Source organism: Condylura cristata, unplaced genomic scaffold (genome assembly GCF_000260355.1).
Source record: "Condylura cristata isolate star-nosed mole 26May11 unplaced genomic scaffold, ConCri1.0 scaffold00031, whole genome shotgun sequence".
Lineage (NCBI taxonomy): Eukaryota > Metazoa > Chordata > Mammalia > Eulipotyphla > Talpidae > Condylura > Condylura cristata.
Window position 1 is genome coordinate 13,929,553 of NW_004567132.1, and position 12,436 is coordinate 13,941,988.

At 39.6% G+C, this 12,436-nt stretch overlaps 1 long non-coding RNA gene across 2 annotated transcripts in view; it reads right to left on the bottom strand.

The window, feature by feature from the left end:
- Positions 1 to 6,753: 6,753 nt before the first annotated feature.
- LOC105854256 overlaps positions 6,754 to 12,436 on the bottom strand; it is a 45,966-nt gene continuing 40,283 nt past the window's right edge. For both annotated transcript variants that reach the window (XR_001145952.1, XR_001145953.1), the window contains exon 4: positions 6,754 to 7,916. This is a non-coding gene — a long non-coding RNA (uncharacterized LOC105854256). The remainder of the gene's footprint in view (positions 7,917 to 12,436) is intronic.

Genomic DNA, 12,436 nt, shown 5'->3' on the forward strand with positions numbered 1-12,436 from the left:
CTTTGTGCCTCCTTTTTACAGAATTCCTGTTATTTCTAAGCTGAAGTTCTGGAGCCTCAAACCCAAATCAAATGGGCAAAACATCACAAAGTGACAGTCTTAAGTGCTCCTTTCACCTAGGTTGGCTGAGGTGTGAAATCAAAATTAAAACCAGCAGACAAACCAAGTCTTCAAAGCCAGCTCTGAGGCTTGTCTTCCAGGACAACTTAAGTTACTCTTTTTCCTAAGGGGAAGGTGTACAACAGAGAAGGTGCCAGCCTCTCCTCTCCAACTGAGGCAGGAGGCGGCAGAGGCTCCGCAAAGCCAAGAGTACTCAAAAGGAGCACAGCATAGGAGAGAAGAATCCTGAGCTTTGGTTCCTTGGTTCGTCACACCAAAAGTGCAACTTCAGGTATTATGGCCTGGTAGCCTCCCTTAGAATTATTTAGTTCCTAGGAAGGAAGTAGTATAAGATCCCTAAATTTTCCTCAGAGGCTAAGATTTAAAATATCAGATTAAAGAGGAAGAGGGTGAGGATAGGGAATAAGTGCTTTACAAAAGGGTTAGAAAAGAGTTGACATTTTATTCATTAATGTCTTAATTGGGAAAATACAGCCTTAACAAAAAAACTAACATCTAGAAACCTTCTAATAAAACTTAAAACAGATAAACACATCCCAAAACGAGTAAGAGTGTTTTCAAAAACCAAACGGGGACATTTATTCAGATTGTTTTGCACTTACTTTTGTTGACTGATACAGAAATTGAAATGTTTTCAAAGTCATGTAGTATATCTCACTCATGGAATGCATCAGCAATGAGCTAGTATATCACTAAACATCCCTGTCCAGAGAACTCTGTACTCAAGGATAAGGTGCACCATGGATTAAGGGGCTAGACTGTGTATGCTTGGGTGGTGGGTGTGGTGTGGTAATAACACTTGAAGGGGGAGATCCTATACCTCTAACACACAATGTTGTAAACCAGTTACCTCAATAAATGTTTTTAAAAGGACAAGAATTTCTTTAGGTGCAATGCCAGTTTGCCCTATTCTGACTTATTGTATTCTTATTTTTTAAAGATTTATTTATGCATACAAGAGCTGGGGTGCAGGTCAGAGACACAGGGGGTGAGAGGATTCAGCAAACACAAGGCAGGAACACTTCCTGCCTTGTGTTTGTCTGTTCCAGCACCCATGGCTCATTCTTTGTTTCCACACAACAGTGTGCATATGATTCTGTGGGGGAGGTGGGGAGGTCTGTCCAGGCAAAGGACCCAACAGCATACAAGAGCTGGGGTGCAGGTCAGAGACACAGGGGGTGAGAGGATTCACTACAGACAGAGTAGGGAGCAGAACAGGCAGATTGGTTGAAATACACTGCTGAGGGGAACAGTGGATGAGACAGGAGAGATCTGCTGCACCACTTGGGTTAGCTCCCTGACGGGGGATTAAACTCACAAAGTCACGCTGCAGATAGCTTCATAGTACTAAGACTTAACCCCATGCACCATCAGAAAGGCCAGACTTATTTGTACTCTATGTCCATTTTCGATTTGGTTTATTGTAAATTCTTTATTAATTTGTAAAAATCCTCCATAGGTTATAGTTATGGATCCATTGTCTACTGTACAAATTACAAACACTTTCTTCCATTCTTTTGTCTTTTAACTTTATACCTTTTGCCATACAGAAGTTTCCCAATTTTTGTGTTGCAAAACCAATTATAAACAATTTAGAAAGTACTACCATAATAGCAAAGTATGCCACACCCCAAGTCACATAACTTCTGCTGTAAGCCACACAACCTTGCTTAGATGTATGTGGTAAAATGGTGATGAGGTGATCAACTTTGGAACAGTTCATATCTGGTTTTGTAGTCAGTCATGGTATACATGGATCACGTAAAGAAGGGGCAAAAAAGAACTGTGAAGTTCTTGTTTATTTCAGCTATTTAGAGGCTTCTTAAATGTTTGGCCTCATGTACTGACTAATAAAGGATTCTGAATCACTGAAAACCCAAAAACACATTAAAAACAACAATCTGAGTATTTCCAGAATCTTTCAAATTAGTGGGGTTTGAGTGTTACCTGATGTCACTATGGAAGAAAAAGTAAATTTGACTCCAAAGGAACAGAAAAACTCAAGAATTCATGAACTCCTGGAATTTTAAGCAGAAACCTTTACAAAGTTTCCTTCAATCTTTCACAGATATGTTGTTAACATAAGTCTGATCTGATTCTGAATAGTTAAAAAAAAAAAAAACCTAGTCAAATGGGATTTTGCTACAAGAGTATTTAGTCCTACTCCTGCAAATTTGCCCAGAAGACCAATACTTTGTGGAAGTTAGTCACTTGGCCAGAACTCCCCTAGTCCCCAGAATATTAAAACTCCTGCCTCAAAGGGGCCTCCCTGGTGGCACAAGGGATTAAGTCTCAGCACCATGAAGCTACCCACAGCCACTGCAGCACAAGTTCAATCCTGGCCAGGGAGCTGATCTACATGGAGAGTCTTGCCCACTGCTCCCCTCAGCAGAGTATTTCAGTTAATCGACCTGTTCTGCTCCCCACTCTGTAGTTGGTGAATCCTCCCATCCTCTGCCCTCCTGCACCTTTGGCCAACACTCCAGCTCTAGTATGCATACATTTAAAAAAAAAAAAATAGGAGGAGAGGTGGGCACATACACTCAAAAACAACTCCTGCCTTTAGGCACAGTATGTAGAAAGTCTAAAAGATGTTGCTGGCCTCCTGCCCCCTAGCTGAAACCTGATACCCTTTGAGAAATCTGATTTCTAGGAAATCCACAAAATCATTCTTCTGTACCAAGAGGAGAAACAGATGATCTGTCTCAATGCTATTTATTGCTATTTATTCCTTATTTCTACTACCTGACCAAAAAAAAAATATTTTGATGAGGCCTGTACCAATTATATTCCGCCTTCCTCACAGCTATCTTACTGATCTCATGTTCAAAAACTCTGTTTTTTAAAAAAAAATTTACTGTTATTTATGCATACAAGAACTAAGGTGTAGGCCAGAGGTGGGGGCTACAGGGAGAAGGAGGAAGGTAAGAGGATTCACCAGAGACAGAGTGGGGAAAAGAACAGATAGACTGACTGAAATACACTGCTGCGGGGAGCAGTGGGCAAGACAAGTGTGCTGTGCCATGTGGGTAGCCTCCCTGGCCAGGGATTGAACTCAGGCTGCAATGGCTGTGGATAGCTTGATAGTATGGAAACTGAACCCCTATGCTACCAGGAAGGCCCAACTCTGAGTTCTTGATCAGAATCTGCCTTCTGCTCCAAGTCCGAACCTTTTCCTGGTAAATGATCTGTATTTCTACTCTTTCTTGTCTTTACAGTATCTGTATTTCAACTTCACTGACATTTTCAGCTCCCCATTATTTTGCTGCTTATTAGTCTATGGCTTCACTTCCCACTCTAGCCAACCAGACAACCACTCTGCTACCAATATCCTAGAGTTCCCTACTCCCAAGTCTTTCCTTTGCCCCATAAAGCACATCTCCTGCTTAAATCAAAGCGCCTCTACTTTAGCACGCAAGTTGTGGAGTGTTGTTAAAGCACCCATTAAGTCAAAGGGCTGTTACATCTCCAACATGAACTAGATCTTCAGCTAACAAGGACAGTACTGCTCAGTTATCTTTCTTTGTGTCCTCAGATCACTGCCATGGCACAATAGTTTTTTGAAAATCATGCCATGGTGCCCACTAGCTCACCTATTTCCAGCAGATGACTTCAACTGCCTTTGCCAAGGGAAAAAAGCCCAACAGAAGGAAACTAAACTTTGTCTTCCCCAAATCTTGTCTCTCCTATCACAGTGCTGTTCAGCCCCTATCATATGAGACAAAAAAGTGTTCAAGAGAGTGTAAATAAAAGGCAGGAAAGCAAAAAATGGTAGGTGGGGGGTAGTGATGGAATTCATCAAAGTGGCAGCTTTTCCTTTATACAGTTCAAATTTCATCTCTTCACCAGTGATCAGGATAAAGCTCCTTCTCCCCAGGGACGTTGCTGAACAATTTTTACTTCTCTTTCCTAGCTATACATTTCTCCTATCTACTAGCTCTCTTTCCATAGCACAGGGACATGCTCAGGCCTCAAAAAAAATAAGTAACCCTACTCAGATTCTGTGTTCTTCCTCTACTTCACTTACTCCACTTGCTTCACAGACAAGCTTCTTCAAATAGTGGCCCTTCCCGACTAGGCCCTTGCCTCAGATTCACCAGCTACACAGCTACTGTCTAGTAAGAAAGCAGACTGCTTTAGAGATCAACAAAGAAATATAGTGAAAAACACCATGTTGCTATTAATCTAGGGTTTAGTAATACGAGTAATTTTTAAAAATATGAAAAAGAATATTCTCCTTTTTAATCAACATATTTCTGGGTATAAGCAAGAGGATTTAGTGTTTAAAACAAACAAAAAAAAAAACTGTTTTCACTTATCTTCCTGATTCTCTAGATCCAAAAGTTAGAAATTACTCCTCTGAGTACCCAAAGTACTTCTCTGTACTTGTCATTCACTATCACTTCATCAAGTTACCAATTTAATATACAGTTAATAAATGATGAATGGACTTCACAAACACTAATTACATGATGGATAATAAACTAGTTTCTTGAAGAACCTCCAATGATATTTTGCTATCTTCATATTGGGTTATACAGTAAACTTAATAGAACTGTATTCAGTCATTCATATTCTGCAATTTATGTTTTCTTTCACTTATTTAAATAAACCTTGCAAGTACAGAGGTGGTTACTATCTTGTTTTGGGTTCAGTCTAAAAAGACTAAGGCAAGAAAGTGAGGCAGGAACTACCTAATCTCATAGTGCATTCCCAGGAAAAGAAGCATTTTTTTTTTTCCTTCCTCACCCAAAAAAACACCTTGAGAAATGTTTCTCCAGAAGGGACTGTTACTTTCTCTTACACAGTGTCTGCTTCCTTTTGCTTCAATCCCTTTTATATAATCTAAGAGTCAACTACTCAGCACAACATGGCTTTGCCCTTGCCGGACCTCAAAGTTTTCTCATTTCTGAAACAAGGAAGTTTGCCTAGAAAACCTCAAAAGACTTTCTGATGCAAATAACTGCACATTGGAAAAGTGGAAAAGTCATTTTTTTTTTTTTTGAAAAACAAGTTCAATGCTTAAACTCAGTGGTAAATGTTTCTGTGATAATAAATAATCTCCATGTTCTACAATCACTTATTATTATATCATCTATGAGGGATTAATAATTCTCCTAAGGCAGGATATGGAAATTGGTGTGAGGAGTTTCTTCCAAAGGCAACATTCCTCTTCCCCACAGTTCCCCTGAACCAGTTCTAAATTCCCACCCAGGCAGAATTAACTGCGGCTTGGCAGAATGGGCTAAGGGGCATAAAGGTAGCCAGGAATGCATGACAGGAAACACAGGACAGGGCCAGGTGACAGCTCTAGCTCCTCTGGAGTCAGAGCCAGAACCTCACAGTTGGCTTTACCTCCAAGAGGGTGTAATTTCCAACAAAGCTAAAAACTGATGTCGTTTTTGGAGTTAGAGCAGGGTCCTTGAGTTCACTCTGGGAAAGGTTTCCCCAGATCTCCTCTTTCAGCAACATGCGCAAATTCCCAGGCCAGTTCTTCCAAGAGACACAGACTCGGTTATATTTAAAGAGCAGGTTTATTAGGGGAAAGGACAGGAACACTGGACACTCACACAGGCACAAGAAGGCAGGGAGAGCTGCTTGGGAAGGGGCAGGTTTGCAAAGAGAGGCCTGCATGGTTGCAGGCAGGCAGCCTTAGGAGAGCTGTTCTCCGCAGAGAAGCCCTAGCATGATCATGGGTAGGCGGGAGGCTGCTGCCCCGAAGAGGGAGAGAGTAGGCAGGAAGACGCACCTGTGCAGTCATATGTGGGGAAAGGACTGCTACCCTGTGCTGCTGGTGCAGAATGCAGATACAGACATCTTCTCTCTGAGAGGAGCTCTCTCATGAGCCTAGGTTTGTTGATTTTGAATAGAATTTGAAAGGAGATCCCACAATGGACTCCATCTCCTTATCTTTATCTTTCACTTCTGCATCTGTGATAGACTCACCTATGCAGCCTGCTACCTGCTTGGATCTTATGCTTTGTAACCTAGGCATTGGTGCCTAAGGATCTTGGTTTCTATAGCTGGGTCAATGGCTATGCTAATTCCTTCTGCCCCAGACTCCTTGTGTGAGTCAGTCTTGAGATGCCCTCCTGCCATTACTTCCTCCATCAAAATCACCAACGGCTCAAGGCACAGCCAGAGTGAGTAAGCAAAAGCCAGAGAAGTTCCTGATTTAGAATTCAAGCAGTAAGAGGACAAGTGGTAGAGCGCATCCTACAGAATACTTATAAAGTAGCTGCTCTCTTTGGGTAAGATCCAAGTTGCCAGTAAGAAATCTACCTTCACTGTGCCCTCCCTGCTGGTGGAATGGATTAAAGCACTTCAGTGGGAGTTCGATCCCCTGCCAGAGAGGTAGGTGACCCACATGGCGCGGCAGATCTCTCCTGTCCCACCTGTTGCTTCCCTCAGCAGTGCTTTATGAGTCTGCCTGTTCTGCTCCCTACTCTGGCTCTGGTGAATCCTCTTGCTTCCCCCACACCTCTGGCCTATACCACAGTTCTGTATGCATAAGCAAATAAATCTTGAAGGAATAAAAAAAGAAATCTACCTTCATGAACTTCCTCATTATTCCAGAGGCTTTCTCAGCAGTCTGATTTTTTTTTAAAGTAAGATCACGTGACTGGGATTCAAGTGACATCAGCTTACTGGCTTTGGAAATAACCCTTATCTGTGGAGTCACAACTCACAGAAAGCAAACTTCCCATGGTACCTCCATTTTGTCCCTCTCCACTATAAAAGCCATACCCTAAAACTTCTAAAACTACCCACCCAAGCTCTAGTGATGTTACTGTTCTACATACCAGTACTTCACTCACTCATTCCTTCATTCATCACCATTTCCTGACTGCCCACTATGCTCCAAGCACTGCACCATCTTACAGGCTTCTTAGCACACACCAGCCTATCAACTGCAGGAGAACTTTTTAAAGTGGATTTTGTTGATTCAGAACTTCGAACAAAAGATAATTGTATTTTGTATTTACACTGTTAGAATTAGCTAGCAAGGGACAAAATGGAGGTACCATGGGAAGTTTCCTTTCTGTGAGTTGTGACTCCACAGACAAGGATTATTACCAAAGCCAGTAAGCTGATGTTACTTGAATCCTAGTCACATGATCTTACTTTTTAAAAAAATCAGACTGCTGAGAAAGTCTCTGGAATAATGAGGAAGTTCATAAAGGTAGATTTCTTTTTTCTTTTTTTTTTCAAGATTTATTTTTTTATGCATACATAACTGGGGTACAGGGTTAGTTAAATAATCACATAAAAATGATTATAGGTTGAGGATTCAAATGAATTAAGAGACTTCTGATTTCAACTCATTAAGGCAGGACCTCTCCAGATCTCTACCAGCTAGCACAACACGCAAGTGAGTTACCATGTGATTCTAAAAGTAAACAAACTTAATGACTTAACAAAAAAAATTTTTTTTCATGTAATCAATTCAGACAAGCCCTTACCTCATGGGTCTAAGTCAATATGCTTTCACTACATTGCTTCTGAAAGAAAGAAGCCAGAATTCAATCAACCACTAAACATTAACTCCGTTATAACAATTTGGTCAATTTACTGCCAAAATACCTCAAGCTATTTATGGACAGGTAAGAACTTTTTCCCCCTTTGAATTCTGCTTTAGGGAAATATCAAGCCTTATAAAGGGTAGGGGACAGGACAGTGACTGTGAGTGATAGCTGTAGCTTCCATGGCTTCCTTCCATTTCTTGACTGTGAGGATACTCCTTGCTTCAGGCGGCAATTTATGCTCTATTCTTTCCCTTCATGGAAAATTCACCCCTAAGAGATGGAGAGTGGAGAAGAAAGAAATGAAATTTGAGGTTGAATAACTATGCTTGAGCTGCTATTCTACTATCTAAATGAGCATCAGCATCCACAAATGACAGCAATGCAGAATTATGTTAACTAAGTTGCTGTGTATATTGACCTTTGTAAATGGAAATGATCTTTAAAATGTTGTGGCTGTTGTTTTATTACAATGATTACTGCCCATTCCTACCTCTCTTCAAGCTCTGTGCTGGGGTTCCAATTGAGATTACTTGTCAAGACTGTCAAGAGAGAACTAAAACTTGAGATGTCTAAGCATCTCAAGACTCAAATTTAGAGTCCCCGCTCTCACCTATTACCTCTATTTTAGATGTGCCTTTTTTCCAAAGTAATCATTGCCTCTATTTTAGAAGAATCCTCCACCCCCACCCTGGACTGCAAAGTATTTCCTTGGAGGTACCTCTCTAACCCTTCAAATTCAACTCCAAGAAACATGTTAATCTTCCCCTTTTAGAAGAAAGATTCCTTTGCCAGTTCCCCCATTTCTGTAATGACAGGTAATTTTCCAACTTCACATAGTTGACAGACACCTTGGCATTTATCAGGGGCTTTTTACTCTTTCTTCCTTAACCTCTTCCTGTCTGACAGACTGTCAAATCAGTGGTTTCCTTTATGAAATGACCTTCGGATTGATGCTCTTCTTATCCCACTGTGTACCCAGTTGACAACTTACTGTTTTAGGCCTAGACTATTATAGCTTCCTAAATGGTTTCTCTAAACTCACTTTTCATTTCATTCATTACATATATTCACACCATAAAACCTTCCCTCATCACTGCTTATATAACCACTATTTACTGCTTAGCCCAAGATTAAAAAAAAAAAAACAACTGTCTGGTTGCAGGCAACCCATAACCCCTCAAATCAAAATGTATATCCTGTTTTTTAAGTAGGTTTGTTTTTTTTCCTGAATCAGAAAAAAGATCATTTGTTAGTATTTTGTTGTATGGATTTTGATATATACACAGATAATTTGGTGATGGGAAGCCCAAGGGGATTACAACTGAGATGGAAAAATGTATAAAATGATGTAAAAATAAACTATTACATAAAGTGTATATATATATATATATATATACACACACACACACACAAAGTATATATATATACACACACACACACACACACACACACAGATAACCATAGCTAAAATGTGTGTGTATGTGTGTATCATAGCCATCTTGCCATATCAATAATTTCAGAGCTACTTTATTGTTCATTATACAGACATACCATATCTTATTTGACCAATCCCAATCCCCTGTTCATGACCATCATGATTGCTTTGTAAACTCTATGGTAACAAATATCATCATATGTATGTCTTACACATTTGCCTTGGAGGTAAATTCCTAGGAAGTGTCAAACTGCTGTTTTAGAGTAAGCACACTTTAAATGTGACACATATTGCCAAATGAACTTCAAAGAAACTGTATTCATTTATATCCCCAACAAAATATGAGTCTCTGTTTGTATTAAGTTCTCACCAGCAATAAATATCTTTTTCTTTTCAATATTTGTGAATCTAACCATTGAAAAAAAATCTTATTTATATTTTTTAGTTTTCTGTATTTTTTAAATTGTGAGTCTTTTTCCATATCCTTTATTAGTCATTTGTACTTATTTTTCGATGATTTCGACTAACTTTCTTGTGTTATTTATACCTTGTAGAGATATGTTGAAAACATTTTAGCCTGTCTATCATCTGCTTTTTATTTGATGTTTGGTGTGCTTTGTTTCATCCTTTTTTAAGCTAATCCATCCCATTTTTTCCTATATAGTTTCTGCCTTTGGTGCATACTAAAAACACTATTTTCTAGTATATTTACTAGCTTTTATATAAAAGTCTTTACTCCATCTAGAATCTATTTTAACAGTTTTGTTTTTCTTAATGACTGGAGAGCTGGACTGTATCATTTGTCCTAAACACTATCCTTTCCCATGGCCTGTTTCTAGACTTTCTATTCTATTCTGAGCTCTGTACACCAACAAGAATTTTTATTTCCAGTCGGACTAGTTTTTTCATTGCCCATAATAGGTGTGTCATGTAGGTTGCTAGTATATTCATATTGTTGCCCTTACCTGGAATATCCCCTTACCTTCCCTCCATAGATCCTTCAAAGCAAAACTATTCCTGAGGCAAGCAGTATAAAAGCTATTTAAAACAAACAATAGTTTGAAAAGAGGGAAGACACTTAAAGATTCTATAGATCTCTGTAAGATAAAGAAGTAGGTTAACGTTTTACTCAATGAGTAAATAAAGAGACAGAAATAAAGAAGTAAAACCAGAGTTGAGTTTGGAAGAGAAAGAAAGAGTTCAACTGCTTTGCTATAAAGAGTGAGAGGCATTTGGAGTGTTTAGTGGCAACAAAGACAGGAAGATCTGCATAGGAAAGTTAAGATAATGAGACCAATACCATAATATATATATAGGTAATAGGATAGTGGTAAATTTCTAATGGAGAAATGGTAAGTTTTAGGGATAAGCCAGCACTAGAATTCAAGTTGCTTGTTTTGCTGCAATGTAAAATCCTCTTCATTATCTCAAATCTTTCATTATTCTACCATACACATAAAGGATTTAGCTGGAAGAGATTTCATTATCAGTGTTAATGCGGATGGGAATAGGGAAATGATGTTTGAAATAGTAAGATCATTTCTAATCAAAGCTAATTCAGTGGACACAAGAGCTCAAAATTAGAATAACCATAAATATATGGATTGTAAGGAATTTGAAATCTAGATAAAAGAATCCTACTTGCTATAAAATATCAAAGAATGACATTATGAACCAAAATGCTAAGAGAAAAGGTTCCAGCTAAGTAGTGGATTACACTTATAATCAAAATCTTTTAAAAGGAACCAAACTTCATGAAATTCCATTATGACTTGCAGAGCAAGTGACAAAACAAGCTCAGGATCAAATTGCCTATGGCTTCTCCACTCTGCATGTTTCCAAATAGGTCTCCTGATCCCTACCTCACCTATGGTGCCTTTGGTCACCTCTAACCTCATCCATAAAGCTTCCTCCCAAGATTTTTTTTAAAAAAGATTTATTTATTTATGCATACAGAGCTGGGATACAGGCCAGAGGTGCAGGGGCGGTCAGAGGATTCACCAGAGATAGAGTGGGGAGCAGAACAGGCAGATGGATGAAGTACACTGCTGAGGGGAGCAGCGGGCGGGTCAGGAGAGGTCTGTAGCGCCATGTGGATCATCTCGGGGTGGGGATCGAACTCATGCTGAAATGACTTTATCTTCTCAGTGCTGTGCTTTAACTTGCTGGGACACCAGGGAGGGCCTGGTTTGAGAAAATTTTTGTTTAAAATTCTCCAGAGTCATCAAGGTTATGATGTGAATAGTACCTGGCCACTACTAGTCAGGAACTCAGAAACAAGATCTAGGTTGGTTTTAAGAGATCTGAGTTTGTGAATTATCAGTGGTAACTAAAACCAAAAGCATAGGTAACATTATCCAGGGATAGTACACAGGAGGAAGAGAAAAGGAAGTTGAGGAAAGAATCGTTGGAAATGCTTTCAAGTAACAAGACTGTTAAGGAGAGACTAATTATGGAAAACAAGTCTACTGCAGTTACAGGACAACTAATATTTATAAATATACCTGATTAAATGACTAAACAACTCTAAGATTCCAAATGCCCCTTTCAAGCTCTCTTTCCACCTTTCTCTAAGTTAAAAGCTCCAAGATATCCAGTTAAAACCATGGTCTTTTAAAAGAAGTGACAAAAAATGGAAGTGTCAAGGCCCCTAGAGTGGGAGAAGGATGCTACTTATAGAATCTTTGAAAACCACCCCCACTCACCACTCCTATTTCAATATGGGATAGGAAGGAGGTACCAATTGTGGGAGGAAGAATACCTCCTCATACCTTAGCACTCTGCTCAGAATTGGTGGCCACAATTCCAGAGACTAGACTAATGTACATACAGTAAGTGGTGAAATACATGGTGTGATTCACCACAGAGAAAGGTGAACAGGTATTCAGTGGGCCTGTGTTGAGCGAAGCACCAAAAAAACATTTCCTACCCACAAAGAATTTTTTTCACTGACTATCACATTGCCATCACCTGGAATTCTGCCTTACGCTGTCTATTCCTTTGGGGTAATCTCAGACAACTATGTTCCACCAAATACCATGATCTGTGAGATTTTAATAAATAATCTTCCAGAAAAAAAATGGTTCTCTTTAAAACAGTAGGTGAGGGAAATGCACTGGACTATGGTGATGGCACATGAGTGATTTGGTGATGGGAAACCTAAGGGGGTTGCAACTGAGATGGAAAATGCACAAAAAAATGTAAAAATAAACTATTATAAAAAAGAAGAAAATGGGCCCTCCCTGGTGGCGCAGCGGGGTAAAGCACTGCACTGAGAATCTAAAGCCGCTTCCGCATGAGTTCGATTCCCGCCTGCCCCGGAGGTGACCACATGGCGTGGCAGACCTCTCCTGAC